Source organism: Onychomys torridus, chromosome X (genome assembly GCF_903995425.1).
Source record: "Onychomys torridus chromosome X, mOncTor1.1, whole genome shotgun sequence".
Lineage (NCBI taxonomy): Eukaryota > Metazoa > Chordata > Mammalia > Rodentia > Cricetidae > Onychomys > Onychomys torridus.
The window spans coordinates 87,825,593-87,850,154 of record NC_050466.1 but is presented as its reverse complement, the minus strand read 5'-3'; the positions used below and the strand labels follow the sequence as shown (position 1 = coordinate 87,850,154).

General features: G+C 47.6%; 1 protein-coding gene across 4 annotated transcripts in view; it reads right to left on the bottom strand.

Moving 5' to 3' along the window:
- Window positions 1–24,562, bottom strand: part of Stard8 (StAR related lipid transfer domain containing 8) — a 77,939-nt gene that overhangs the window by 26,288 nt on the left and 27,089 nt on the right. The window contains exon 1 of one of the 4 annotated variants that reach the window (XM_036175094.1): window positions 7,459–7,605. The exons of 1 other annotated variant lie outside the window; for it this stretch is intronic. The gene's annotated coding sequence lies outside the window, so the exon portion shown is untranslated. Of the gene's footprint in view, window positions 1–6,644; window positions 6,664–7,000; window positions 7,020–7,458; window positions 7,606–24,562 lie in introns of those variants that run through there. 2 more of the 4 variants (XM_036175095.1, XM_036175096.1) reach the window with 2 other exon arrangements.

Here is a 24,562-nt window from a genome sequence, read left to right as displayed (position 1 = left end):
ACAATCTGTTTCAGTGTCACAAATGCCACCAAAGATGGTCAGAAGAAGGAGCCCTATAGGAACTACAAGAGAGATTTCCTAGATGTGATAGAATCTGATGTCACAGGAAGTCCAGACCCAATGTACAGAGGTGGTATGCTGGAGCCATGCATAATCCCAGGTCAGTAAAACACAGCACAGTAACAAGGCAGCACCAAGTATTACTTAGAGACAAAGATGTTATTTGGACTAAATACTCAACAACCTTGGGAGGTAGGTACATGTTTCCTCATCATTGGTACATGCAGGCTCAGGGACGTGAAACCACCCAAGGTTTTGAGCAAGACTATCAGAACAACAAGACTATCAAAACAGAGCTCATGTTCTTCCCAACACCCTCTTGCTCTGGACACCTTATATACAGAGCTCTGCTGTACTCTGGGCCTTTTCCCACATCCCACTCTTTTGTTTCCTTTCTTTGTTTCTGACAGGGTCCTATATATCCCAAGCTGACATCAGATTTGCTATATACCATCAACCTCTGATCCTCCTGCCTACATCCCAAGTGCTAGGATCAGGTATGCATCACCACATCCGGTTTATGTAGTGCAGGGAGTTGTACACAGGACCTCGTGCATGCTAGTCAAGTATATTCTCAACTGAGCCACATCCTCAGCCTCTCTGGTTTTTTGTCCATTGAGAAAGTCCTGCTGGGGTACACAGGCTGTATGTGCCAGTTGTTTAGAGCCAAGCCCTTCCTACAACATCCCCGACCCTGCCCAGCCTGATTTGAACTCAGCCTGCAGCAAAATGGTGGTTTGCAAGTACATACTTCAGACAGGCCAGTCTTTGGCCGGTCCAGATAAAGGACAGGAAATCCCAGGCCACCTCCCCTGGAGGTTGCTTCTTCTGCCACAAGAACAGAGTTGCAGCCTAGGCAGAGGTTCCTCTGTGGTGAGGAAGCTGCCGAGTCAGCCTCAGCTGCCTTGAGTGCCGGGTGTGGTTTGAGGAAAACACCAAGAGCTGAGCGTGGAGACCTGGGTTCCAAATCTTGCCTCATTAGAAACTGTTCTTTTCCCCTCCTGAGCCTCAGAAGGGTTCCCAAAGATCACATCGAAGGCATCAGGGCAGTTATTTTGCTGGGCTGTTCTGAGAACACAGAGGGACCATGGAAGTGAGAGGGTCAGGGAAACTGAAGAAATGGGACTGGTTGCTGTCATCATCGCTTGCTACAGGAAGGGATGACTGAGTTGGTATTTCTCTCTGCCTGATTCACTCTTATAGTCCCCACTGTAGGCATGGCTCACACCCATTTATGGCTTCAATACTCCCTAAAATAGCCCCCTTTCCTCCCCCTCCCTGCAGAGGGCAAAAAGCAGAAAAGCACAGTGTTCAAAGCCCCCTACCCAGGCTACATTATAATCAGCACATTTAGCTAAATATCTACTCTCGACAACCTTGTCACCTGTCAAGGAAGAGGGTAGACACCAAGAGAAAGGCCTTGCTTTCCAAGGGGTCCACAGTTTTGCAGACTGGACCTGAATAACAAACCACCTGGAAAGGATTGTACAAGGTGTCTCAGCTCCAGATTCTGGGACCTTAGTAACTGCCTGGTGGGCTCATTGGAGAGGGATTATTAAAATGGTCATTCTGAAAGGTTCAGAGTAAAAATAAACAGGAGAATCGGGTATACCCCACTGCTATAAGGGCCACAAATAGCAGCATACAGAGGGGACAATGAGGAGACTGAGGAGGCGGCTGACCCAGGCCCAAAAAGAATATTTGCAGGAGCTGAGATGTTTAGGCTGGAGAAAACAGAGATCTGTGTTCAGTCTTAAGATTTCGGAAGGCAGCGAGAAAAGGAGGCTCTAGGTAGTTCCAAGGGGCAGAACTGGGCCTCAGAGTTAAAAGCCTCAAAGAGATATCATTTAGTTCAACAGAAGACAAAACTTGCAGTCATCCTACTGATGGGAAGAAACAGCTTGCAACTTACATTGCTCCAGGGTGTTGAAGCCAGGTGAATAGTAACTAGACAAGCACAAGGGGGAGAGAGTAGCTTCAGAAGGTGCGGGCCTTGTGCCCTCTAAATGCCCTTCTTCCTTGGCCTTTGTTTGCATACCTACCTCTAGGGGAGATTGTGAGGAAGAAAAATAAAGGCGAGGAGAACAGGCCAAGCCCTCCCCAATTCCCACAGTCCTGAGATCGCAGGAACACCTTGGGCTCATATTCCCCAGAGGGAAAAGTCACTCATTAACTTGTGACTGAATGGGTCAGAGGGAGACCTCCTAGGACAGATGCAAACATGGGGAGGAGCTAGGGAGCAGACTCCAGCTGTGGCAGTGGTGGAGTCAGACATCCCAGCCTTACCCAGGCCATGGAGATTTAGTGGCTGGGCCTGGGAGAATTTGTAGCCAGACCTATATCACCCTGTGGATAAGCAAAAGGTGTTAAGCGGAAACACAGGCTTGCACAGCTGGAAGGGAGCTGGGAAACCCTGAGGCCATGTACCTGTCCCACCTAATTTACAGATGTAGAAATTGAGGCCCAGGGGTAACTGCATGTGTTTTCCTGAAGTCACTCAAAGACAGAAACAGAAGCCAAGTTCCTGACTCTATTAGACATACAGGGTTCATTAAATGTTGGTTCCTCTGTTCCGTCTGAAACTATAGAAATGTGCTTGTGTCCCAAAACTTTCTAAATTGTGTCTGGGTTCTGGCCTGGCTCTTCCCACCTCCCACTGCCTGTCAAGATACAGACTCTTGGTGAAATATTTTTCACCAGAAGCCCTCAGCCTCTCAGCTGACTGGCCCCAGACCCCTTTCCCCAATCCTCATCTCAGCAGCATTTGGGATTAGACGTTGGGCCTCACACATGCTAGGTAGGTATGAGAGCTGGGGTCCCTCCCTTTCACTCTTATTTTGAAGCAAGGTCTTGCTTGGTTGTCCGGATGGCTTTTGAACTTACTCTGTAGTCCAGATAGGCCTTCAACGTATTATCCTTCTGCCACAACTTCCTGAGTACCTAGGATTACAAGCTTGTGCTACCAGGTTAATTTCTTGTTCTTTTAGGCTCCTGGAAATACTTCAATCCCTTCCCGACTCTAACACCTACACAAAATGCAAGGACATCTAATACAAGTATATGTACTTCAAATAATACGAATAACTACTCTGTTTTTGTCCAAACATAGGACAGAGGGGCAGAATCTTAATTGACTCCACAAGTTTTTATGACTGAATACTTGTCAGTATCCCTCTGGGAGGAGACGGAGTTTAGGATGGGGTCCCTTTAAGGCTTGGAATGGACAAGGAGTTAGTTAATGGCCATCCTGTAGAGGTGACTTTCCAAGGTGGTTATTATGTGGCTCAATCATTAACCAAACAGTGGCAGGACCCTAGGCTTGTTGGAAAGGGGCCACTCCTCTCCCAAGGACAGACCAAGAACAAGAGGCTGTAGCCAGGCAGGACATTCCTGGGGTCTTTCTCACCCTGACAAGACAGTCTGCAGTGGGGTAGATGAGGGCAGAGGCCTCACTCTGCCTACATGGGGCTGGAGGAGGGCTGGCCCGGAAATGGAGGAAGTCAGCACACCCTTAATGGGGAAGGAGGGAAAAGAGAGACAGAGAAGGGTTTTTATCATAAATGAAAGAGGAAGCTCCAAGCTGGGCCTCGGTGATTAGATGACAAGCTGGGAAAGACGCTCATCCTGAATGCATCCTGTTTTGCTTCAAATTGGCCTCAGGGTCCCAGAGCTGGGGAGGAGCCTGGATTGAGGGCAGCCTCCTAGGAATTCTCCCAGGCCTGCTGACCTCAAACTCTTGGGTGGCCCCTGAGCACAGGAGGCAAGTGGGAATGAAATCTCTCTTTTACTATTAGAGGAATAAAGGCACAGAGTTTCTGGAGTTTCTCCAAGAAGCTTCTACAGGTCAGCCTTGGGATCAGGAGCCCCAGAGGCAGTTAGCATCTGCTACTGGCAATGTGGCATCTGTAAAAACGAAGAGCTCCTCTAGCCTCTCTTCTGTAGTTCAGATCAAATGGTACCCACCTGTCAATCACCCTCTCCTCAGTCAAAAGCAGGTCCCCTCTGGCGGGGACTCTAGGACAAAACAATTGGAAATGTGAATGCTAGCCAAACTGTTGGTGACGTTAAAGGTTTGGTGTGATAATGATACTGTAGTTATTTCGTTGCAAGTCCTTATCTTGTAGAAAGATATATTGAAATATTTTAGATGAACTGATAACATGTCTAAGATTTGTTTCAAAGGAACAAGAAATGGAGTGAAGTAACTAGGAGAATGGTCAGTTGAGATCTAATTACACCACTGTTTCTCTTTTTAAAATATGTTTAACAGCCTTCATAATGTCTTTAACCCCCGCCCCCAATGAAAAGCACCTCAGGCCACTAAACCCCTAAACTGGATGGCAGATTTTGCAAAGGTAGGTGCTATAACCATGGGTCGTCCATGAGAACTAGTGCCAAGCCTGAGTTAAATGACTAATTGTCTCTAAAGCAGCTTGTAGTTAGGTTACCCAGCACTGAGCAATGAATCCCCTCTTTTAATCAGGTGAACTGGAAAACAGACAGAAACTGAGGGTTGGTGGCACTGGGAAAGCAAGAGACTAGATTTCAACCTCCGTGTGTCTAGCCCTCCGATCCTTTGTTTTGCATTCTGTGGCACCACGGACTGCTAAGGAACTTAACATTGGGTCCTCAAATCCCTGCATGTGGCTGCAGTAAACAGGAACAGCAACTGCTCAGCATGCAAGTCCTCAACATGGAGGGCCACACCAGAGGAAATTCAACACACAAACTCAGCACTTCAGACTTGGGACTGTGGCCCACACTGGGGCCTCTAATCCACTGACTCACTTCTACAAGGACCCATGGACATAAGCAAGCCAAGCCCCCAAGTCACAAATTAATAAAGCATCAATAAAACCTTGACACCAACAACTGCATGACTAGCACAGTGCTCAAAAATCTCATCTGGGGTCATGGTGTGGGAGGGAAAACCAAAGTCACCAATGAATGGCTAGGACATATCTCAGTACTGAAGTGATTGCCTAGAATGCACCAGACCCATGGTTCCAACCCCACACCCCAGCACCAAAAGAAAACAAACCCCTACCTCTAGATCCTCACAGACTTTAAGACAACGGGGAGCCCATGCCTCCTGTTCCAAACTCTGAAATCATTGACACCCTCACCCTGGGCAGCTAAGTGGCTCAAGGACATAAGACTGATCCTACCCAAATTGGGATCTCAAAGAAAAAGAATTCTCCTTTTTACTTAAAAATAAAGCAACTCCTTCTTTCACCCAAAGACCCCTTTTTCATCCTCCCCCGAGAACTTGCCTTTCGAGGGGCCCACATTATCCATGGCTAGAACAAGGAGCTCCAGAAGTTAGCTAACAAAAGGCAAAAAAGCATCTGGACCTGACATTCCTCCTCCTTCCCTTGTGACTGTCCTGCTGTCATGTCCCCGCTGCTATCCTTATACCTGGCTCCAGAGGTCCCATACTTCCATTCCAATCTACATTCCCCAAATAGATTTTTTAAATTTCAATATAGATGGACGGCCAGAGATGGTAGAGGTGGTGAATATGAACAAAGTACAATAGTGGCATGCAAGTATAGAAATATTATAATGATACTCATTATTTTGTAGATTAAAATTAAAAAAGATAAAAAAGACAGAAGGTCAAAGTTTGGGCTTCTTGGTACCCCCTTTCTTTTTCTCCTGTGCTCCAGCTTTGGAAGTACTGAGGTATCATTTTTCCAAGACTCATTGCCTCCTCCTCTGCATCCCCACAAGGTACATGGCTACTTTGCCATCTTTACATCTGCAGATATCATCTCCGGGCAGTCTCTTGGGAAGGCAGGAGGGACCCGCAAATGCTCCTTGGTATTCTTCAAAGAGCTGTTTGCAATGCAGAATGAGAGCAAGCTGTTTGCAATGCAGAATGAGAGCAAGCGAGCGGAGAGCAGTCTCTTTTCAGTATGGTGTTTCCCAGCCCTAACTAGAGAAGCAGAAATTCCGAGGCCAGAGCCTGGATGAAAGATCAACGCTCTAAAGTACGGACCAACACCAGATACCCAGTGAAATGGTAGCTACAACTTTTAAGGTAAAAATTTTACCCCCACCCCTCCCAGACAAGCATCATTATCCCCGCTCCTCTCTTCCCATTGCACCACTCACCTAGACACCACCTGAACTGAAGTCTTCTCTATGCTTTGGGCTTCCCACCTCCAGTCCCCAGAAAACAAACGTCCCCCTTTCATTCCAGGAAGGAGAAAGCAAGAGAAAAGTCAGACAGCAAGGGTACCGATGGCACAGGCAGGGACTGCACCCCTTACAGTGGGTGTGGGCGCTGGTAGTGCAGCCCGAGTCAGGGTTTGAAAATAGCCCTGGGTGATTCATTACTCTCTCCTCCCAGGATTACTGGGTGCTCTGAGTGAGACCCAAGCAAACTAGGACACCAGTACTTTGGCTGAATGTCATGTCTAAGTACAATTCCTGGGGTCCCCAGAGTGAGAAACAATTTTATAGCTGTCTCCACCACATTAGTTTTTTCTAGCTAGTCTAGCTGCATAATCATCATAAGACTCACCAGCTGCCCAGCTCAGTCTCCCCAAGTGTCTCGGAGACCATCTTTCTTTACTTACCAATTAGGAGACTGGGCCCAGGAATTAAGTTAGTCAATGTCAGAGCAGAAGAGACCAGGCCCTTCTGATACTGAAATCTAGCTGCCAATTGAGGTACCGTTGAAAACACTTGACACTCACGAAAGCATGACTCGCTAAGGTCACATGAACTGGCGGAACCCCGGTTTCCTGAGTGGTAATTCAGTGCTGAACTTGAGCAAATATTGGAAGAGACACGGAGAGAATCCTAGACTACCCAAGTTAGAGCTCCCCCAAACTTCCATGTAATAGCTTTTCTAATCTAAACTTATGTGGGACTTCATAGCAAACTAAGTCCCAGAAAGATGAGCCTTCTCCAGTAATATTTATTAACTTACTCAACGCCGCTACCTCGAACACAGCACACTTCCAGGCGTTGTCCAGGTGGGAAAGGCAATGAGGCAGGGGCCGATGGGAAAGTCCAAGTAGCTGAAGCCTTCCTGGAAATGCCCCCCGAAGTAGGAGGGCAAAGTGGGCGAACCCCCCACTGGGTCCCCAGGAAGGCCTCGGCGCCAGTCAGGCCCAGGGGTCCTCAGGCCGCCAGACAGGCCCATTTGCGGGGTTCCGGTGGGAGAGTGCAGCCGGCGCGCTCAAGAGTCCCCAGTTTCTATAACTCTGAACCCCAGCCCCTGAGCAACCGCAGCGCGCCTACTTTCCTTCCTGCCTCCCGTGTCCTCAGCCCAGCCGAACTGCCAGAAGACCGGCCGAGCCAGAGAGCCAAGGAGGCTAGGCGGGCCACCGGAGCCCATGGCCCCCGTCCGTCTGAGTGTCCCCCTGACTTCGCCCCAACTCTTACTTGGCAGCCGCGTCCACACAGAAGCAAAGGGACGGGAGGCGAGAGCGGGCAGGACTGCTCGTGAGGACACGCGTGAAGCCAGGGGTAACGGTGCCGGCCAGAACAGCAGCTGCGGCAGCTGCTTAGCCGTTGTCAACCGGTCTGGTCTCCGCTCGCTGCGCAGGTGGGGAGGGAGGGAGCGTCTGAGAGTAGACTGCAAAGGGACTCCGCCCACCTACACTCCCTAGACCAATGAGGGCTCAGTCCTCCCCCCCCCCCAGTCTCCCCAGAAAGCAGCCCAAATAGGGTGGGCGGGGCTCTGCCAGCCAGCTCCTCTGACGCCCTGAGCCCCTGCCTCTCCCTCAGGTCACACTGCTGGAGCCTGGAGGCATAAGCCCAGGGTCCAATCCAGAGCTTGAAGGGACAGAGCTTGAAGGAGAGAGTTGGCCAGGCACACAGACTTACATTTATTGAGTTCTGAATGTGTCTGGAACTTGCATAAAGGTTTCAAACATAAATGCCGTGTGCACGAAAGGGTTTAAGTGACTTGGCCAGGATAATTTATAGTAAGTCCAGAAGACTGCTCCAGTGAGATACACAAGTAGAGACAAGGAAGTGAGAAGGGAAGAAACCCCAATATGACCGGGAAGGGGTCATTCCTACCTTATGCAGGCACCAGGATTCTGCAACCTCCCCAATATCATCCTCGACCCCCTGCAAGTCCAAACTTTACTTCCATATAGAAACACATGTGGAACTTAGGGCACCAAAGTTAATTATGGCAGGAGAGAGCTTCCAGGAGTGCCGAAACCAAATACCCCCAGAAAGCTTGTTCAAATTCAGTAAGAAACCGAGTTTAAGAATTGGTTTCTTCCTTGCCTTGCCCGTGACATTTCCGACATAAGTTGACAACCTTAATTCCACAGTGAAATTAAGGATTCCTATTTAGCCAGGGCTAGGAGTACCCAAGCTCTCAGGGAACTGCAACTATGTTTACAATGACAGAAATTAAAGAGAGGTGACTTATTCTGGGCGACTCAGCAAATCCATGGCAAGCCAATACTTGCACACTGGTATTTTCTCCATACCTGATAGATGAGCGGAATGGAGCTAAGGTCATTAGACTACAGGAAATGCATCCATCTCACTGGATTGCTGGCATATCCAACAGAGCAGTTTGCTCAAGGTCATTTTAGGCAATGACTGCAGCAGGCATCCTGCCTTCAGTCTACTAGGCCAAACAAATTTCCCCATCTTCCTTCTGGCTAGCCTTCATGAGAACCTAAGGAGTCACAAGGAAGCAAGGCAACCCCTACTGTGTGCTCTCCACTAGTGTGTGCTCTCCCCTAGTGTGTGCTCTCCCCTAGTGTGTGCTCTCCCCCTAGTGTGTACTTTCTGCTCTTCTCAACAGAAGGGCTGCAACTGGTATCTTGTGACAATTGTTTCCAAGTGAGCCATGTCCCCACAGATCTTAAATGTGGTTGCAGCCTATCCACCTGAACTCACTCCCCAACCAAAATTGCATTAGGAGGCTAGAATCCTTCTGATAGCAGGGCTGTATATAATATTGTAAGCATGCTTTAGGGTCTGAATTGAAGCCAAATGTGTATTGCTTGTACATGATGCTAGAAAGGAGTTAAAAGTGGGAGACCGATCATGGTTCAATCCCTAAGGACAGGAAACCATGTCAGAGCTGAGTTCATCTGCCTCGTGGAGCTGAGTACAATGGTTTCCCAGTAATGTTCACTAGTAGGTAAAAAAAAATGTTAAAAGACACTTAGGGATAACCATAAAGAAATTATAAGCATACAAATAATGAGAGCCCTAATTTAGCACTTAGTAGATACTACATTTTAGACAGTCTCTATCTGTAGCCTGGGTTGCCCTCAAAGTCATATTGTTCTTGCTTCAGCCTTCTAAATACTAGGATTATAGGTTTGTGCCACCACCTGTAATTTAGTAGATTGTTCTAACTGGATTAAGATAGTTTGAGTTCTGAAATAGCAGTGTGTGTGTGTGTGTGTGTGTGTGTGTGTGTGTGTGTGTGTGTATCTGTAGGTGTGTGTGAGTGGGTATATACAAGTGTGCACGTGTGTGGAGATTGAAAACAACCTTCAGTGTCGTTCTGCAGGTGCTGCCTACTGCTTTTATTTTCAGACAAGGTCATTCAGTGGCCTGGGTCTGGCTGGCTAGACTAAACCTGCTACCTAGCAAGCCCCAGGAATCCACCTGTCTCCACTTCCCCGGTGCTGGAATTGTAAACCCACTACCATACACAGCAGTTTTTATATGGGTTCTGAAATAGAACTCTGGTCCTCGTGCTTGTTACCCACTAAGTCATTGCTCCAGCCCCTCTTTTTTTTGTTTGTTTGTTTTTAAGCAATAAAACCAGAAACTGCAAAGGATCAAAGTACAAAATACACCAAAAAAGTAAAACAGCGTGAAAAACCACAAAACTTAGAAAATGCTATAAATAAGAGAATGCCAGTTCCACAGTGCCTGACATGCTTGATGAAAACATTTTTTGGTTGCAACACACTGTGTCTTGAGAAGTCCACACCCACGTCTTCGGCATGTCCTGTCCTTTTTCTTTAAGTGCCTCTCTCTTCCTTAATGCCTGCACGTCAAAACATTTTTCTTAATAAACAGTAACTTTGATTTGAAAACAAACAATTTTGATGAATGAGTGAACACAATAATTTAAGATAACTTTAGTCCTACCATTTATAAATGCATAGTCATGTTACTTTGAAATAGCTCAAGGGTCATTTCTTTGTGTCTTAAAAACCAAAACCAAAACAAAAAACAAAAAACAAAAACCCTCCCTCTTTTATCTTGAGAACTTCAGAAAGACAAGCATGTCCAGCCTCTTCATAGGGGACAAGCTAGTTCAACAGCACCTTCAACAGTACCAGCCTCTTTCTTCTCCCTGCCTCAACCCACCCTGCACTAGATGGATAGTCTGTAATGGTGCCTGGAAATGATGGGGGCAATCGTGCCTTTTCATAGGAATCTTTCTGGAATGCAATAGGATCAGCTCTGGAAACAAGCAGAACGTGCAGGTCCTGGCTCCCCCTTTTTCCACAAAACCCACTCTTACCTGGGTGTTCTGTCGTCGCTCATTACTACTCTGGATGCCAGCTCAGTCGTCAGGCAGGGTGATGAATGAAGCAAGCTGGTGGCTAGCAAAACTCAAAATTCAACACCCCAACCACGTGCATGCATGCATGTCTCTCTCTCTCTCTCTCTCTCTCTCTCTCTCTCTCTCTCTCTCTCTCTCTCTCTCTCTGTGTGTGTGTGTGTGTGTGTGTGTGTGTGTGTGTGTGTGTGTGTGTTTAGGTCTAAAGCCTGAGGCTTTCTTTATTCTGCCACTACCACGATGAGCTTTTTCATAGAAGAGGGAGTGCAATGAACTCTGAAGACAGGTGTTCAGTGTACAAAGCCCAAATCCAACCGTGACTGCCTGCATCGTTTTCCTCACCTATGAAATGCACATGAGACCCACGGTGCTGTGAACTTACATGGCTGCTGAGCAGATGCACTGGAATCATAAACACTTAAATAAATCCTAGGTGTGGACAAAGCCACTGAGCCGTGGTGGAGAGTATCCTGGCTCAGGAAGGAGGAGAGGTGCTACTTGTACCAATTTCTGGCAATACCACCCAGAACAAGTCACCGTGACACTGCAGTTACCAGTATTTTCACCTATAAAACAGAAGCAGGGTGTGCTAGCCAGTGGGCAAAGCAGAGGCAACGGATGTTGAGAGTATCCTGTAAAGGCAGGCCTCAGGCAGCAGAACGGCACTCAAGGAGCCAAATTCTCCTGACCCACAGTGGTAGTGGCTTTTTTTTCTTCTTCTTCTTCTTCTCTAGGCTGTGGAGAGAGTACCTCTAGATCTAATTACCCAGAGTCTTCCTCTAAGACCCCTGGATCGTAATAAGGGCTAAGATGAGAACACCCACCACCCACACGCACACAAAGACACACACACACACACACACACACACACACACACACACACACACACACTGCCTGAAATGGGAGCTCATCTGGCTGTTGCAGGCAGACTCATGGCCCCACTCTCCACCAGATGCAATGAGCTGGACCCGAGGAAGGCACCAGACAGAGCCTTACACTATTCTTTTTCATAGAGGCTCTGAACACTCTCTGGCAAAAGGTTGCAGTGGGAAATGGATCCTTGAGGGGGAAATGGGTTATACGCTAACCTGCTACACCCAGCACATGACTCTCACACAAGGGCTTCTACACATTCCTGCAAGCCCTATTTACACCCACAAGAAAAACCTGGTTCTTGTTGGGCTTGAGGACCCCCACCAAGCCTCAAGAAAGGGGCCTATTGCTCATGCTTGCACAATATGAAACAGTCATGCTTCATATAGAAAAATATCACAGAGGCTTGAGTCATGGGTTGTGAACTAGGTGGAACTGTCCTAGCATGGCAGACTAGAGGTGGCAGGGAAAGAAAGCTATGTGAGAGATGGGAAAGGTGTGTGGCACACCTGTACTTCACTTTTTTGTGCTACCAACTGGGATATAGAACAGAAAACTGAATCCTGGGAGGACAAAGACCCCTGTAGGCTCATGGCCCAAGGCACCAGTATGATGTACCACCCTAGATCACCCTGGCAGTAGGAGCTCCATGCTAACCAAGAACTCATTTACTCAACTGCCAGTGCCAAGCAGCTTGTGGCCACCTCCTGGCTCCTGAGCTAGGCACAGGAGGCAGAGAGCCAGCCTTTCTTCATGTACCCATGAGATCTTATCCCCACAACAAATACCAGGCCTGCCAGACTGCCAGCACCCCTGATGCCACCCAGTGAACCCCCATACCACAGCAGTGGGACAGGCCCCATTCTACACCAAGATTCACCCTGGCCTGGCCTCGCTGGCCCATCTCAAGGGAGCCAGAGGATTGCTGCTGTGGGTAGATTGAGCATACACATACTTCCACTTCCTAAGGGACTGCCACCTTCCCCACACCAACAGGTAGGTTGTCCTGGACAGAGTTCTTGGTGCTTGGTGAACCTGGCACAGGTACACAGAACAGGATGTCCACCCACACACCACACCCACTCCTGCCCTGCCCCTGCTAAGAGGGTTATAATGTGCAGAAGGGAGATAAACCAAGACAGGTCTATGTCTAACACTTCCCCCTCACACACACCGTCAAAGTCCTGATCTGGCCCTCAGACAGGGCTGAGGCTGTCCATAACCTTGCCTCACACAGAGAATGCCTAATCCAAACAGGTGGGTAGCCTGAGGCCAGGTCCCAGAAGACATGGAAGGAGGGATAGTAAGACTCAAAGGTGGCTTTATATCTCCAGATCAACAGATCACCCCCGGAAATTGGTCTCTCTCTCTCTCTCTCTCTCTCTCTCTCTCTCTCTCTCTCTCTCTCACACACACACACACACACACACACACACACACACACACACACACACATCCATCCATCCACTCACCAAGACATCTGGACCAGAGGCCAGGGTACTGTAACTGTGACCTTATCCTGCTTCTTTTGTGAGACCTGACAGACTTCCCTGCTGGCTCTGGACATTAATGTCCTCATATATTCTGTCCAAGTCTGTCTGAGGTCACTTTAAATTCCATGATAAATCTAGAGCAAGAAATCCAACCTGGTTGCCCATTTCCTCCCTATAATTTGGATGGGAACAAGAGGAACATCTAGGGAAAAATAGAAAGCTGTGACTGGAAATTTCAAATGCTCACAGAGAGATTTTTCAACTTCAAAAGCTTTGAAATGCCAGACACCTTAGCATACTCCTTCAGGTTCCAAAGAAAGCTTTGATGGAGTTTTCAGGCAACAAATGCCAGGTAAAAAGGTGCTGTCAGGATGGCGGGAGCCATGGTATGCATCTGAGACACTGGATGAGAAGGTGAGAGACTAACCATTTCAAATTACAGTGGATGCAGGGAACTACTATCTAGATGCTAAGATTCAGAGATAGGGAGTCCAAAAAGAGAAAGGAAGGATAAAAAGACAGACCAACAAGGGTCTGGTAAGGGAAAAACACCATCAAGGGTTAGTCATGAAGAGGGACAGGAAAGCAGGTAAGAGAGTGGACAGCTTGACACCAGAGACAGTCTCGGAGGAAGAGATGGAAAAGGACATACTCTTTACAAATGCCAACCATGTGTCTGTAGCCAGATCGTTGAGTGGAGGCTGTCAGCAGAGTCCTTAGGGACCAAGATTGATGTACAGTCCAGAGGAGAGGATGGGCCCTCTGTGGGACTAAGCAAGAACTGGTTAGGAATTGGAAGAGACAGACATGAAGAGAGGAAGGTCTGAAAAGGGAACTCTCAGCAAGGGCTAGAGCTCTAGATCAAAGGGACCCAAGGCTAGAAAATGAAAGTGCAACCACAACTCAGCCGAATTGCCAGAGCCTGTGGGGAAGAAATCTGGCCCCGACTCTCAATCTAGGTCTGCTGGCCTCTGCCCACTAGGTTTCCAGCACGGTGAGTCCCACCAGGTACCCTCCAGACCCTAGAGCATCCATATTTTAGGCTTCGGGAGCCAAAGACAGGCCCCCAGCTCTGTGCCTTGGTCATGTGTTGGTGGGCACCTCGGCTGCACCTGGTGGCTCCCGAGCCCTGCCAGAGTGCAGGAGGAGCTCTGGAGCCCTGGTGCGTGCCCCAGTGGAAACCTTTGAGGGTGGCAAGTGGAGAGGGAAGGGCTGCCAAGACAACATGGCTGTGGCCCACTGGTGAAGACTGGAAAGATCCATACTCCCACTTTGCTCAGGACTTCCCCCTTCTCTAGCTACTGGGCTTTCTTTGGATGACTCTACCACTCAGACACCCCATCGCCATTGGACCAACTCTTCTGATGGATCTTTTGTATCTGATCTCCTGTTTAAGAAGTGTTTCACTACCACTGCCCGCCCCCCACCCCCACCCCCCCCTCCCCCACCCCGCTCCGCTCCTCCCTGCTGTCTTATGCCTATGTGAGGCAGTGGGGGGGGGTCTCATTAGTCACGAATCAGCCCTTCCACTTCTCAAATGTGTCTCAAATTTCACCAGCCCAGTGACTGGCATGAAGAGACTTGGTGCAGCAGCCAGATGAAGAGAGGAATGGTGGTGATTCCCGCCATCTTGGTTAAACTCTCCGACTCAGCTTCCTCCACCCACTCACACCCCACTTTAACACGGGTTGCTCAGTGTGCTGTGAAGCCATTAATATCAACAAAGACATCTTGGAATCCTATGACCAAGAATCTCCTGGAGTGGAGGCAATCCTTATAGACTCCTTTATGCTACTAATGGGAAACTAAGGACTAATAATACAAAGGATTTGGCCCGTCCTTTAGCAGAGACAGTTATCTCTATGTTGCAGGACTATCTGAGGTCTGAAAAGCTTTGAACATGGCATCTGGGACAGAGTCCAGGCTCCATAATGAAAGATCAGCTTTTCCAGGCCTCACTCTAAGGCAAACGACTGTCATTTGCTGCGCTACAAGCAAACTTTTTTTCTTGTACAGAGATGGTGGCAGGCTCATCTTGGCTGTTTTCAAGTAAAGATGGACGATTGCCAGCACTCAGACTTGGTCACTTCCACTCCAGTTCTCTTGATAGCTAGTCAACAGGCCAAGATTCTCATTCTGGCTCTGTGAGAATCATGACATAACCTGGGCCCTGATACGAGCCTCAACTTCCTTGTTTGTAAAATAAGGATAGTAACCTCATGACACAATGGGGATAATCAACACAGCTTGTAAACAGAGCGTTGTTTGTGCCTCTTATCATTGCCAAAGCATGTTCCAGATTCCCATTGTAGCATAGGTCACACACACACACACATACCCCAGATCCACACCTTGCCCTTTAAGTTAGGGGAGTCAACTCTATTTGTGAGTGTAGGCTAGCCAGAGAGTTTACAGTGGATGTTTGCTGAGATCTGTGCTATCCCTTTAGGCACTGGAAGGGAAGGAGGGGGTGACATTTTGATTTCTTCTCCCTGGGGTAATGGAGGCATGCAATAGTCCTTGACAAAATATTTAAATGATCAAATGAGTGTGTTTTACATGGGTGTGTGTGTGTGTGTGTGTGTGTGTGTGTGTGTGTGAGGATTTGCTCAAAGTCACACAGTGAGTCAGTATACTTCAGAACTAAGAAATTGACTCTGTGCCCCCTTCCACCCAGCCATTCTACATCACAGAATTCCTTCTGTCCCTCTTCCAAATGATCATACGTCACTGAGGAGCCCATTCTCCTCTCTTCCTACTTTCTGGCCTGTCCTCAAACATATTCTGAACTAGGACAGTTGGCCCCAGTCAACTTCCTTCAAGCCCAGGAGTCTCCCTTCTGCTCTCTGCTTGGGCGAGTGTGGAACACAGCAACTGAGGAGGAAGGGCAGCAGCAGCTATTTCCTAGCCTGCGACAGCGCCTCCCTCCCTGTCTGTCCCTCCCCTACTTCCCTTCTGCTGCTGCCACAGGCCAGAACAGTGAAAGGAAAGGACTCCAAAGACTGCTTTGAAACCCAGAACTTGGAGCTAGAAAGACCACAGAGGCCACTTACTCCCACAGCCACTGAAGGACTGCTAGAGAGCTGTCTTACCTAGACCCTCATAGTGTCAAAGGACCATGTCCCTGTACAGAATGGACACCTAGCCAACAATGTTGCTGGGCAAAAAATAAATAAATGAATAAATAAATAAATAAACAAACAAACAAACAGATAAAAAAGATTTGTGTTGTTATTTTAAGACAGGATCTTTATATGAATCCTAGGCTGGTCTTGAACTCACAGCAATTCTCCTGCCTCAGTCTTCTGAGTGCTAGCATTACAGGTGGGTACTACCACTCCTGGCAAGGAAAGAGTTAATAAAAGCCAAAGACTATCCAGCACTAGCTCTGTGCTAGTCGTTGTTTGAGTGCATTTAAAGTACTATTTAACGTTTACAAAGACACTCTAAAGCAGATATTTTTATTATTTATCATCCTCGCCATTGCCCCCTCTTTACCCATGAAGAAACACGCAGAAGGTTGCCACAGATGTGAACGTGCCGAGCACGCACGCATGCAAGACCTGTAAATAGCAGCGCAGAGGTTGAAGTTGGTTTGCTCTTTTCACCTACATTGATGGTGAGGCTCACACTTGGAGTCGGGCTCATTTACCCCCTAGGGGCTGAGGGAAAGAATGCTGAAGCTTCGGTTCAAGCAGGGAATGTCTTTGAAGTCCCTGCTCTTATCTGAAACATCCTTGTGAATGTTCCAGGTGACTCCAGTATGTGTCCCCATTAGTGTTTTCTTCTCTAAGCCTTTAAGTTGGTTTGGCATCAGAGGAAGGTGGCTAACTGTGGTCTCACGGATTCCTACACTCCCATACCACTGCTTTGTATCCCAGGAATTCCAGACACCGGGGGTAGGATAGGCCCTCACTCAGTCAGAATAGCTAACATTTGTGGCGTGCTTATGGTAGGAGCCAAAATTCTGAGCACCTTTGTCATGTAATTTTTGTAATTCACACAATACCTGCTTGTTTGTTTACTTGCTTGTTTTTGAGATAGCATCTCTCACATTTCAGCTGGAGCTGGGCTGGAACTCACTGTGTAACCCAGACCTAACCTCAAACACATGACAACTGTCCTGCCTCGATCTTTGAAGTTCTGGGTTTACAGAGGTGAGCCTCCATCCCTGGGTCTACTGGTGATTTTAGCATCAACTCTGAAGAAGCCAAAGTATTCCCGCTGCCTCCATTTTCAAAGGCGAAAACTGCAGCACCGTGAACTGGCCTAATTTGCCCAATGTCACAATTTGGACTGTCACTGCACTATACATACTGGCTTTCAGGGCACATGAGAGCTTTCCTTTACCCTCTTCCTTCTACCACTTCTCCCATAGACAATTGTGTGATAATTGACAAGCATTAAACATTCCATTCGGGTGGGCAGATCCTTGAAAATAGGGATGCAGCTTCTTTTCCCTGCCCCGACTTTCTTCAGATCAGTGCTAAGACCAGGGCTAGGTGACCCACACGACTGGTCTTCATTCATGCTTGGCAACTAGTTCAGGCTGCTCATCTGTTGCCTAGGTTATAGCACTAGCTTTTTACACACAGGTCCTCTGCCACCCTTCATGCAAAACCTTGGCGTCAAGAAATGCTGCTCACCACCTACAGGATCGAGCCCATGTTCCTAAGGCTGGCATTCAAAGTGCTGCCTAAGCTCACACCACCAACTCAGTTGACCTTCCCAGGTCACACTATGCTGCTCTAACTCTCCCAATGTGTTTTGTGTGCCCTTATCTCTCCCATGAATGTTCGTCTGATTTCCTTCCTATACCAGAAACATTTACATGGTAATTCCAAGGTGTCTGAAGCCCTGCAGGTGTTATTATCATCCCATTTTACAGGGGAAGAAACTGAGGCACAATGATGCTGAAGTATTTGCCCTGTCTTCACATATCTCTCTTAAGTATCCCCTGTAGAGAGTGTAAAATCATTCCCTCTCTTTTTAAAAACTCCTCTCTCTCTCTCTCTCTCTCTCTCTCTCTCTCTCTCTCTCTCTCTGTGTGTGTGTGTGTGTGTGTGTGTGTGTGTGTGTGAGAGAGAGAGAGAGAGAGAGAGAGAGAGAGAGAGAGAGAGAGAGAGAGAGCGAGAGAGAGAGAGCGCCTGCATGGGTATATGTGCACCACATATGTGCAGGAGCCCACACAGGCCAGAAGAGACTGTCTGTCCCTCTGAAACTGTAGTTACAGGTTGTGAGCTGCCATGTGGGTGCCAGGAACTGAACCTTTGCCTTCTGCAAAAGTGGTAAGCTATCGTAACCACTGAGCCATCTCTCTAGCCCCACCATTCCCTTTCTTGATGACTCCTCAGCTCAGCTACATTAAAGGTGATTGTAAATTGAAGTCTTTCTGTCCAATAAGAGTGCATTTACTTAGAGCTGGAGAGATGGCCGAGCAGTTAAGAGCACTGGCTGTTCTTCCAGAGGACCTGGGTTCAATTCCCAGAAACCACATGGCAGCATATGACAGTCTGTAACTCCAGTTCCAAGGGACTTGGCACCCTCACACAGACCTACATGCAAGCAAAATACCAATGCACATAAAATAATAGATAGATAGATAGATAGATAGATAGATAGATAGATAGATAGATAAAAGAGAATAGAAAACCTGCTCATCTTTTAAGAAGGAGTGACTTTTCTGGGGGCAGAGACTGCATTTTATTACTTCTAAAATATTCTTTGCTCGGGCAGGGCTTTGGCACAGAGCTGGTCCTTAGAGAACATTCGTGAAAGGCTTGAATGAGCAGTGATTGAAGGACTGCCTGGGCAGGTAAGTACCACGCCTGCAAGCAGCCCTTACCAAACCAAATGATGGCTGACAGCCCTGAGATGTTCTTTCCCCAATGTTTGGAACAAAGGGGCATAAAAATGCCACAATAATCAAGCAGGAGTTGCAATCTCAGGGCCAGAAGAGAAAACAACAAGTCTGTGATTGCACCAAAGTAGTCTTGATGTCCCTCCAGCCGAGGAGGCACCTAGCTAGTCTCAAAAGCCAGCAGTTCTGGGCCTGCTCTGGAAACAGCCAGCTTCTCTGCCTTCCTCCCACAGGCCCCATGGTTGCTTCCACATAGTCCGGTTCATATGGAAAAGTTGAAAGGCTGCCGAGTCACCCCGGGAGTTGCAGTTTGTTGTTTTTGGTCCAAAACACTATGCTTCAGCGGTGAACTCACTCTGTCCTCTCCTGGCTGGCCAAATGCACTTTGTGGAAAAGTAAAGGGGGGGTTTGGGTACAGCTCTGGGCTTGAGTCCTGGCTATACCACACAGTAGTTATCTAACCTTTGGCAAGTTACTAAACCTAGGTTTCTTCACCCAGAAAGCAGATTCCCTTCCCCCTCCCCACCCCCGGTGGTATAGGCCTTGGGAGAATGGGTAGGCAGAGCACTTGTGAACGGAAAATAACCTGACCCAGAAGGACCTGCAGGATTAGTGTCCCTTCCAGTGGTGTGCCACACCTTTCCAATGGTGAGTCTCAGGCCTTCTTCAGCCTTGCCTGGAATGTCTATGTCCCAATTGTAGACACTCAGTAGCTTGCCCTGTCTTAAGCAAAACAAAAGGAGAATACCTCAGCTTTTGCAGTTAAACCTTAGATCAGACGTTCTCAACCTGTGAGTCACGACCCCTCTGGGGTGGGGGGTGGTCACGTAACAGATATCCTGCTTATCAGATATCTACATTACGATTCATAACAGTAGCAAAATTACAGTTATGAGGTAGCAATGAAAATAATTTTATGGTGGGGTAACCACATCATGAGGAACTGTATTAAAGGATGGCAGCATTAGGAAGGTTGAGAATTTCTGCCTTAGATGGTTATTGAATAGGCAGCCAAAGGGCATACGAGTATAGTGTTTTTTTTCCAGTGCTGGAGAAAGTGGCCTCTAAGGACTGCAACTCTCAAGAAGCCTTGGATGCAGACACTAGCTTCAATGGATGTGTCATATCACTATTCTAGGCCTTGTTAAGTACGGGAAGTCAAGCTGGGGTTGGCACTTAATAGTCAGTGGCAGAGTGTACCTCAACTAGCAGGTAGATCAAACACAAGAGCATCAGTCAGATGTGTACGTCAACAGGAAGTGCATCCCTATCCCCACCTCATTACTTCTTGCTCCTGCACTGAGCAGGGTGCTCAGTTCCAATGCCCACTAAATCTTCCTGTGTTTGTCTAGGAAGTAGTGCCAGCATGTTCTCACGGGTGACCCTGATTCCGATCCACACTCCCTGGCCTTGACCTCAATCACAACTTGGAGAAGCCCCTTGTCTTCTGTTTACCACGTGACAGGGATAGCACCGAGACACAAGTAGCACATACCCTGAAATCTGGCTCAGGTTTCTAGATCCTGTCTGTCTAAGCAAGTAGCCTGGCCATGGACAAGATCTTTGGTTTTGCAGCCTGAAACTAAAACAATCTACCTCCCACCTTTAACTGTGAAGCCTACTTGGCAGCCCATCCCTTCATATGCTCTTCTGGGATTCAAAGCCAATGTATAAGTGGACACTGGGGGTACAGAGCCTACAGAGCAGGCCAGCCTGGAGCTGGCATCTTTGGTGAGCAGCAGATCCATATCTCCTGGTCCAGAGGAAGGCTCTGAGGCCCACTCCAAGAGAAGCAAACCATTCCCAGTCTTGTACCCAGTCTGTGCCTTTGCCTGGCCCCGGGCCCCAGATTCAGTGTTCTAGGTTTCTCACTACACCTCAGTGGCTCCAGAGATCTGCTAGGAAGAACTGATTCCACAGAAACCCCAAACTATATTAGGAGAATTTATCCCATAATTTCTCCCTGGGTCATGTCTCCAGCTAACTCATGTTGAAGTCCTGGAATTAAAAGCCAGCAACTCATAGGTTCTCAGATGACTAGCAGGTGATGGAACATCCTGGCCACCTGGCCAGTTAGAGGCACAGACATACATCAGTGGTGGAAAAGATGGAATGCCAGGCTTCCCCCCAAGGCCTGTGCTTCCTTTAAAATATAACGTGGAAGTCAGGCTTTCAAACTTCTGGAGCCCTGGAGGCAGAGCCTTGTGAAAATGTCAATTTGGGCCAAGAGCCCAATTAAAAAGACTAAGGGTGGGATCTAGGCTCAGCTTGACTGCATCCCTCAGAACTACATCCCTTGTCCCAACATGAGAGGAACAAGGAGAGGTCCTTGGCTTGCTGTCTTGAAGTTTGAGGTGGCCCAGTAAGATAAACCTATCCAATGAGGCTCATGACACTCAGACACCTCCCTTCTGTCCTGCTCACCCTTTTCCTATCTTTTCTCTACCAAATCCTTGGGGTGTCTGTTCTGTATTCTATCTTACCCAAGGAAGGTCTTCTCTATGTCCAACTTATTGTCCTCCAAGCCTATTAGCGCCACCTATATCCCACTCTGCCCACTTGCTATTGACTGTGGTTCTGGTTCCATTACTTGCCCTCTCTGGGCTGTGATATCTTCATTACAGCATCAGGATTACCATGGGGGAACTGGGTCAGGGAAGAACTAGGAAAAGCTGAACCCTATGCCTATCTCACCTTGTCTCCATCAAGAGCATATTATTTGGATCTGTGTTATATAGTGGGTTCATTTAGGACTCAGTTTGATGGGTTTGGGGAGAGTCTCCATCAAAGAAAAAATTTAAAGTCAATAGACACAGTGGTACATGCCTTTAATTCTACTACTATGAAGAAAGAGGATCTCTGTGACTTGAAGGTCAGCCTGGTCTACATAGTGAGTTCCAGACCAGGCAGGGAAACATGGTGAAACCCTGTCTCAAAACAACAAAAACAAGAGGCTAGGGAGAGGGCTCAGTGGTTAAGAGTTCTCTCTCTCTCTCTCTCTCTCTCTCTCTCTCTCTCTCTCTCTGAGTATGTGTGTGTGTGTTGAGTTGGATTCACCTTTTTTTGCAAGTCAGACTTATTAGTTATGTCATTCCATTAAACAGATTTTGAGAAAAAAAATACTGGGATCCTTAAAAGATGAAGACGATATTGATTAAAGTGTTCAAGTGTTTATATAGGGTGACAAGAAACACCACTGCCCCATCAGACCCAGAGATTTGTACATTTCATAGAAAAAGAATTAAAGTAGCTTATTGACATTTACCTAGCATTATTCTTTGTAGTAAGAAGAGTTTGGGTTCGTTTTTGAAACAGGGTCTCACTGTGTAGCTAAGACTAGCCTCAGACTCTAAATCCCCCTGCCTCAGCCTCTGGCCTGCATCACTATGCCCAACTTTAGCTGTCAGCTCCTGCACTTGAGCATCAGTTGTCTCCTGACTTACCATTGAACCCAGCATGTAGCAGTGATTCCCACCATTTCTAAAATCGCATTTATTTATTTGTTTGTTTGTTTGTTTGTTTGTTTGTTTCTGGAGAGGTGCAGCTGTGTGGCAATCAGAGGACAACTTGGAATTGGGTCTCCCCTTCTACCGTGTCATTCTGGGGACTGAACTCAGGTTGTCAGGCTTGGCAGCAAGTGCCTTTACCTCCTGAGCTATGTCCCTGGCCCACTTGCCATTTTTGAGCACTAATGATGTTCCAGGTACTGTTCACACACTAACCTTGGACCCACTTCTTTGGTGGTCCTTTAGCACCTCTGAAGTCTATTACCCTTGTTTGAGAAATACAGTCACCCGGGCACTGAGAACTTTGGCGATTTGGCCAAGGTCACTTAGTGAAGGAGGGATGCAGCTGGTACTCAAACCCAAGAGATTGGGGGTAACGTAGGGCTTGTTCTGGCAACCAAGCAAGGCTACATGATATACTACTCCCTCTCGTTGGTGTGCCAGATTTGCTGAGGCAAAGCCTAAGCCTTAGGTCATTTCTCCAAATAGCCTATAGTGGGGATGTGCTGAGTGGTTAGGATGATGAGGACCAGTTGACGTTTTTTCAGAGCCTAGAAGAAACAAGCAGCAGTTGCGGTGGGATCTTCGCCGGGGGCTAGATGTACCCACAGTGCAGGACTCTACACATTTTCTCCATTTCAGCTTGTGCTGATCTGTTACTCCAGATCGCCCCCCGTTCTCCCAGCTTAGCTTACCCCCTTCCCTTTCCACTCCTTTTTCTGGCCCCTCTCCCTTTATCTTCCTCTCTCCTCCCTCTCTTGCTTAGCAAGATTCATAATAACTCACTACACCACAGCCCTCCTCTATTCCCACCTCTTCCAGGGGAAATTTTGCAGCAGGTCCGGCTGCCTCCCCTGATTGATTCTTCCTCCTCACTAGCCACATTCATCTCTATTCCAGTCCCACCTACCTCCCCCAGGCTAGGTCCCTCAATTTTAACCTCTCACCCTACAAGTACATTGCAGAGACGTGCCCCTTCCCACCTCACCCTGCCATCCAAGCTGCTCTCTGTCTGGACAAGTCCCTTATCTTTCCAGGTCTCTCGGTTTCCCCATCTGTTTGTTAACTGTTAAAAGGGACTGATAGAGGTAGGTTGGAATGCTTGACATCTGAGGCACTTTCTACCACTCCTTGCCAGAAGTTTTATATCTGCGTTGTTAGGATACTGCATATTCTTCCCCATATCTTTCTCCTTCTTTTATACGACTAGCATTTCTTTTTTTTGGGGGGGGGGGCAGGCAACTTTGAAAGAATCCATTGAAGCCAGAAGCCGAGGAACAGAAGGGAGACAGAAAGTGGAAACAAGGCTTGCAGAAATTTCCAAGCGATGAAAGTGTTCGGGGACAAGGCCAGGCCAGTGCCCACCTGGTGGAGCAGCAATATTTGACAAGCCAAGCAATTTTAGAAAAATGGTCCCCTCTGCTAGGTTTAGCTTCAAAAAAAGGTCAAGGCGCTATGAGTCTGGAACTAGACAGTGGCAGAGCAACAGCAGCCCTAGGTGTGTAGCACATAACCCGGAGGTGCTGTCCTGCATTCCCCAGGATCACCAGCTGCCTGCTCTGCACAAGACTCGGGGCTGGGGGGCGGGCAGCACTGGGGACAGAGCTCCCGATGGGCTGAGGTTTCTATTTCAAAGGGCAGAGACAACACGGAGATTAATAGAGAGCCCCTTGCAGTTCCCAAGATGCTTTCATCTGGTTTGCTTTTACAGCAACCCTGTGAGATAGTGAGATAGGAACGGTTATCCCATTTACAGATCAAAGAGGAGACAATATTCACTCAAGTTGATTTGACAGCAAGGGTAGCCAGACCTTAACCCCAGAGTGTTTTGACTCCAGAGCCAGGGTTCCATTCAAAACCTCCTGCTCTTGTTTTTTTTTTTTTTTAGGTACTGGAGACAGAACCCAAAATATCATACATGCTAAGCAAGCACTGTACAGCTGAGCTATCTACTCAGTTAGCCTTTCTTTCTCTCTTTCTTCCTTCACTTCTTTCTTTCTTTCTTTCTTTCTTTCTTCCTTCCTTCCTTTCTTTTCTTTTCTCTTTTTCTTTGTGTATTTTCTTTTTTACTTTGAGTCAGGATCTTATTAAATTGCCTAGGCTAGCTTTAAACTTGCAATCCTCCTGCCTCAGCCTCCAGCTATCTGGGATTATAGGTTTGGGCCCCAGGCTCAACAAACTTTTGTATTGTCTTTTAAAAGATACATCTTTTTACTTTTGCATTTATTCAGTGTGTGCATGTGTGTACGCATGA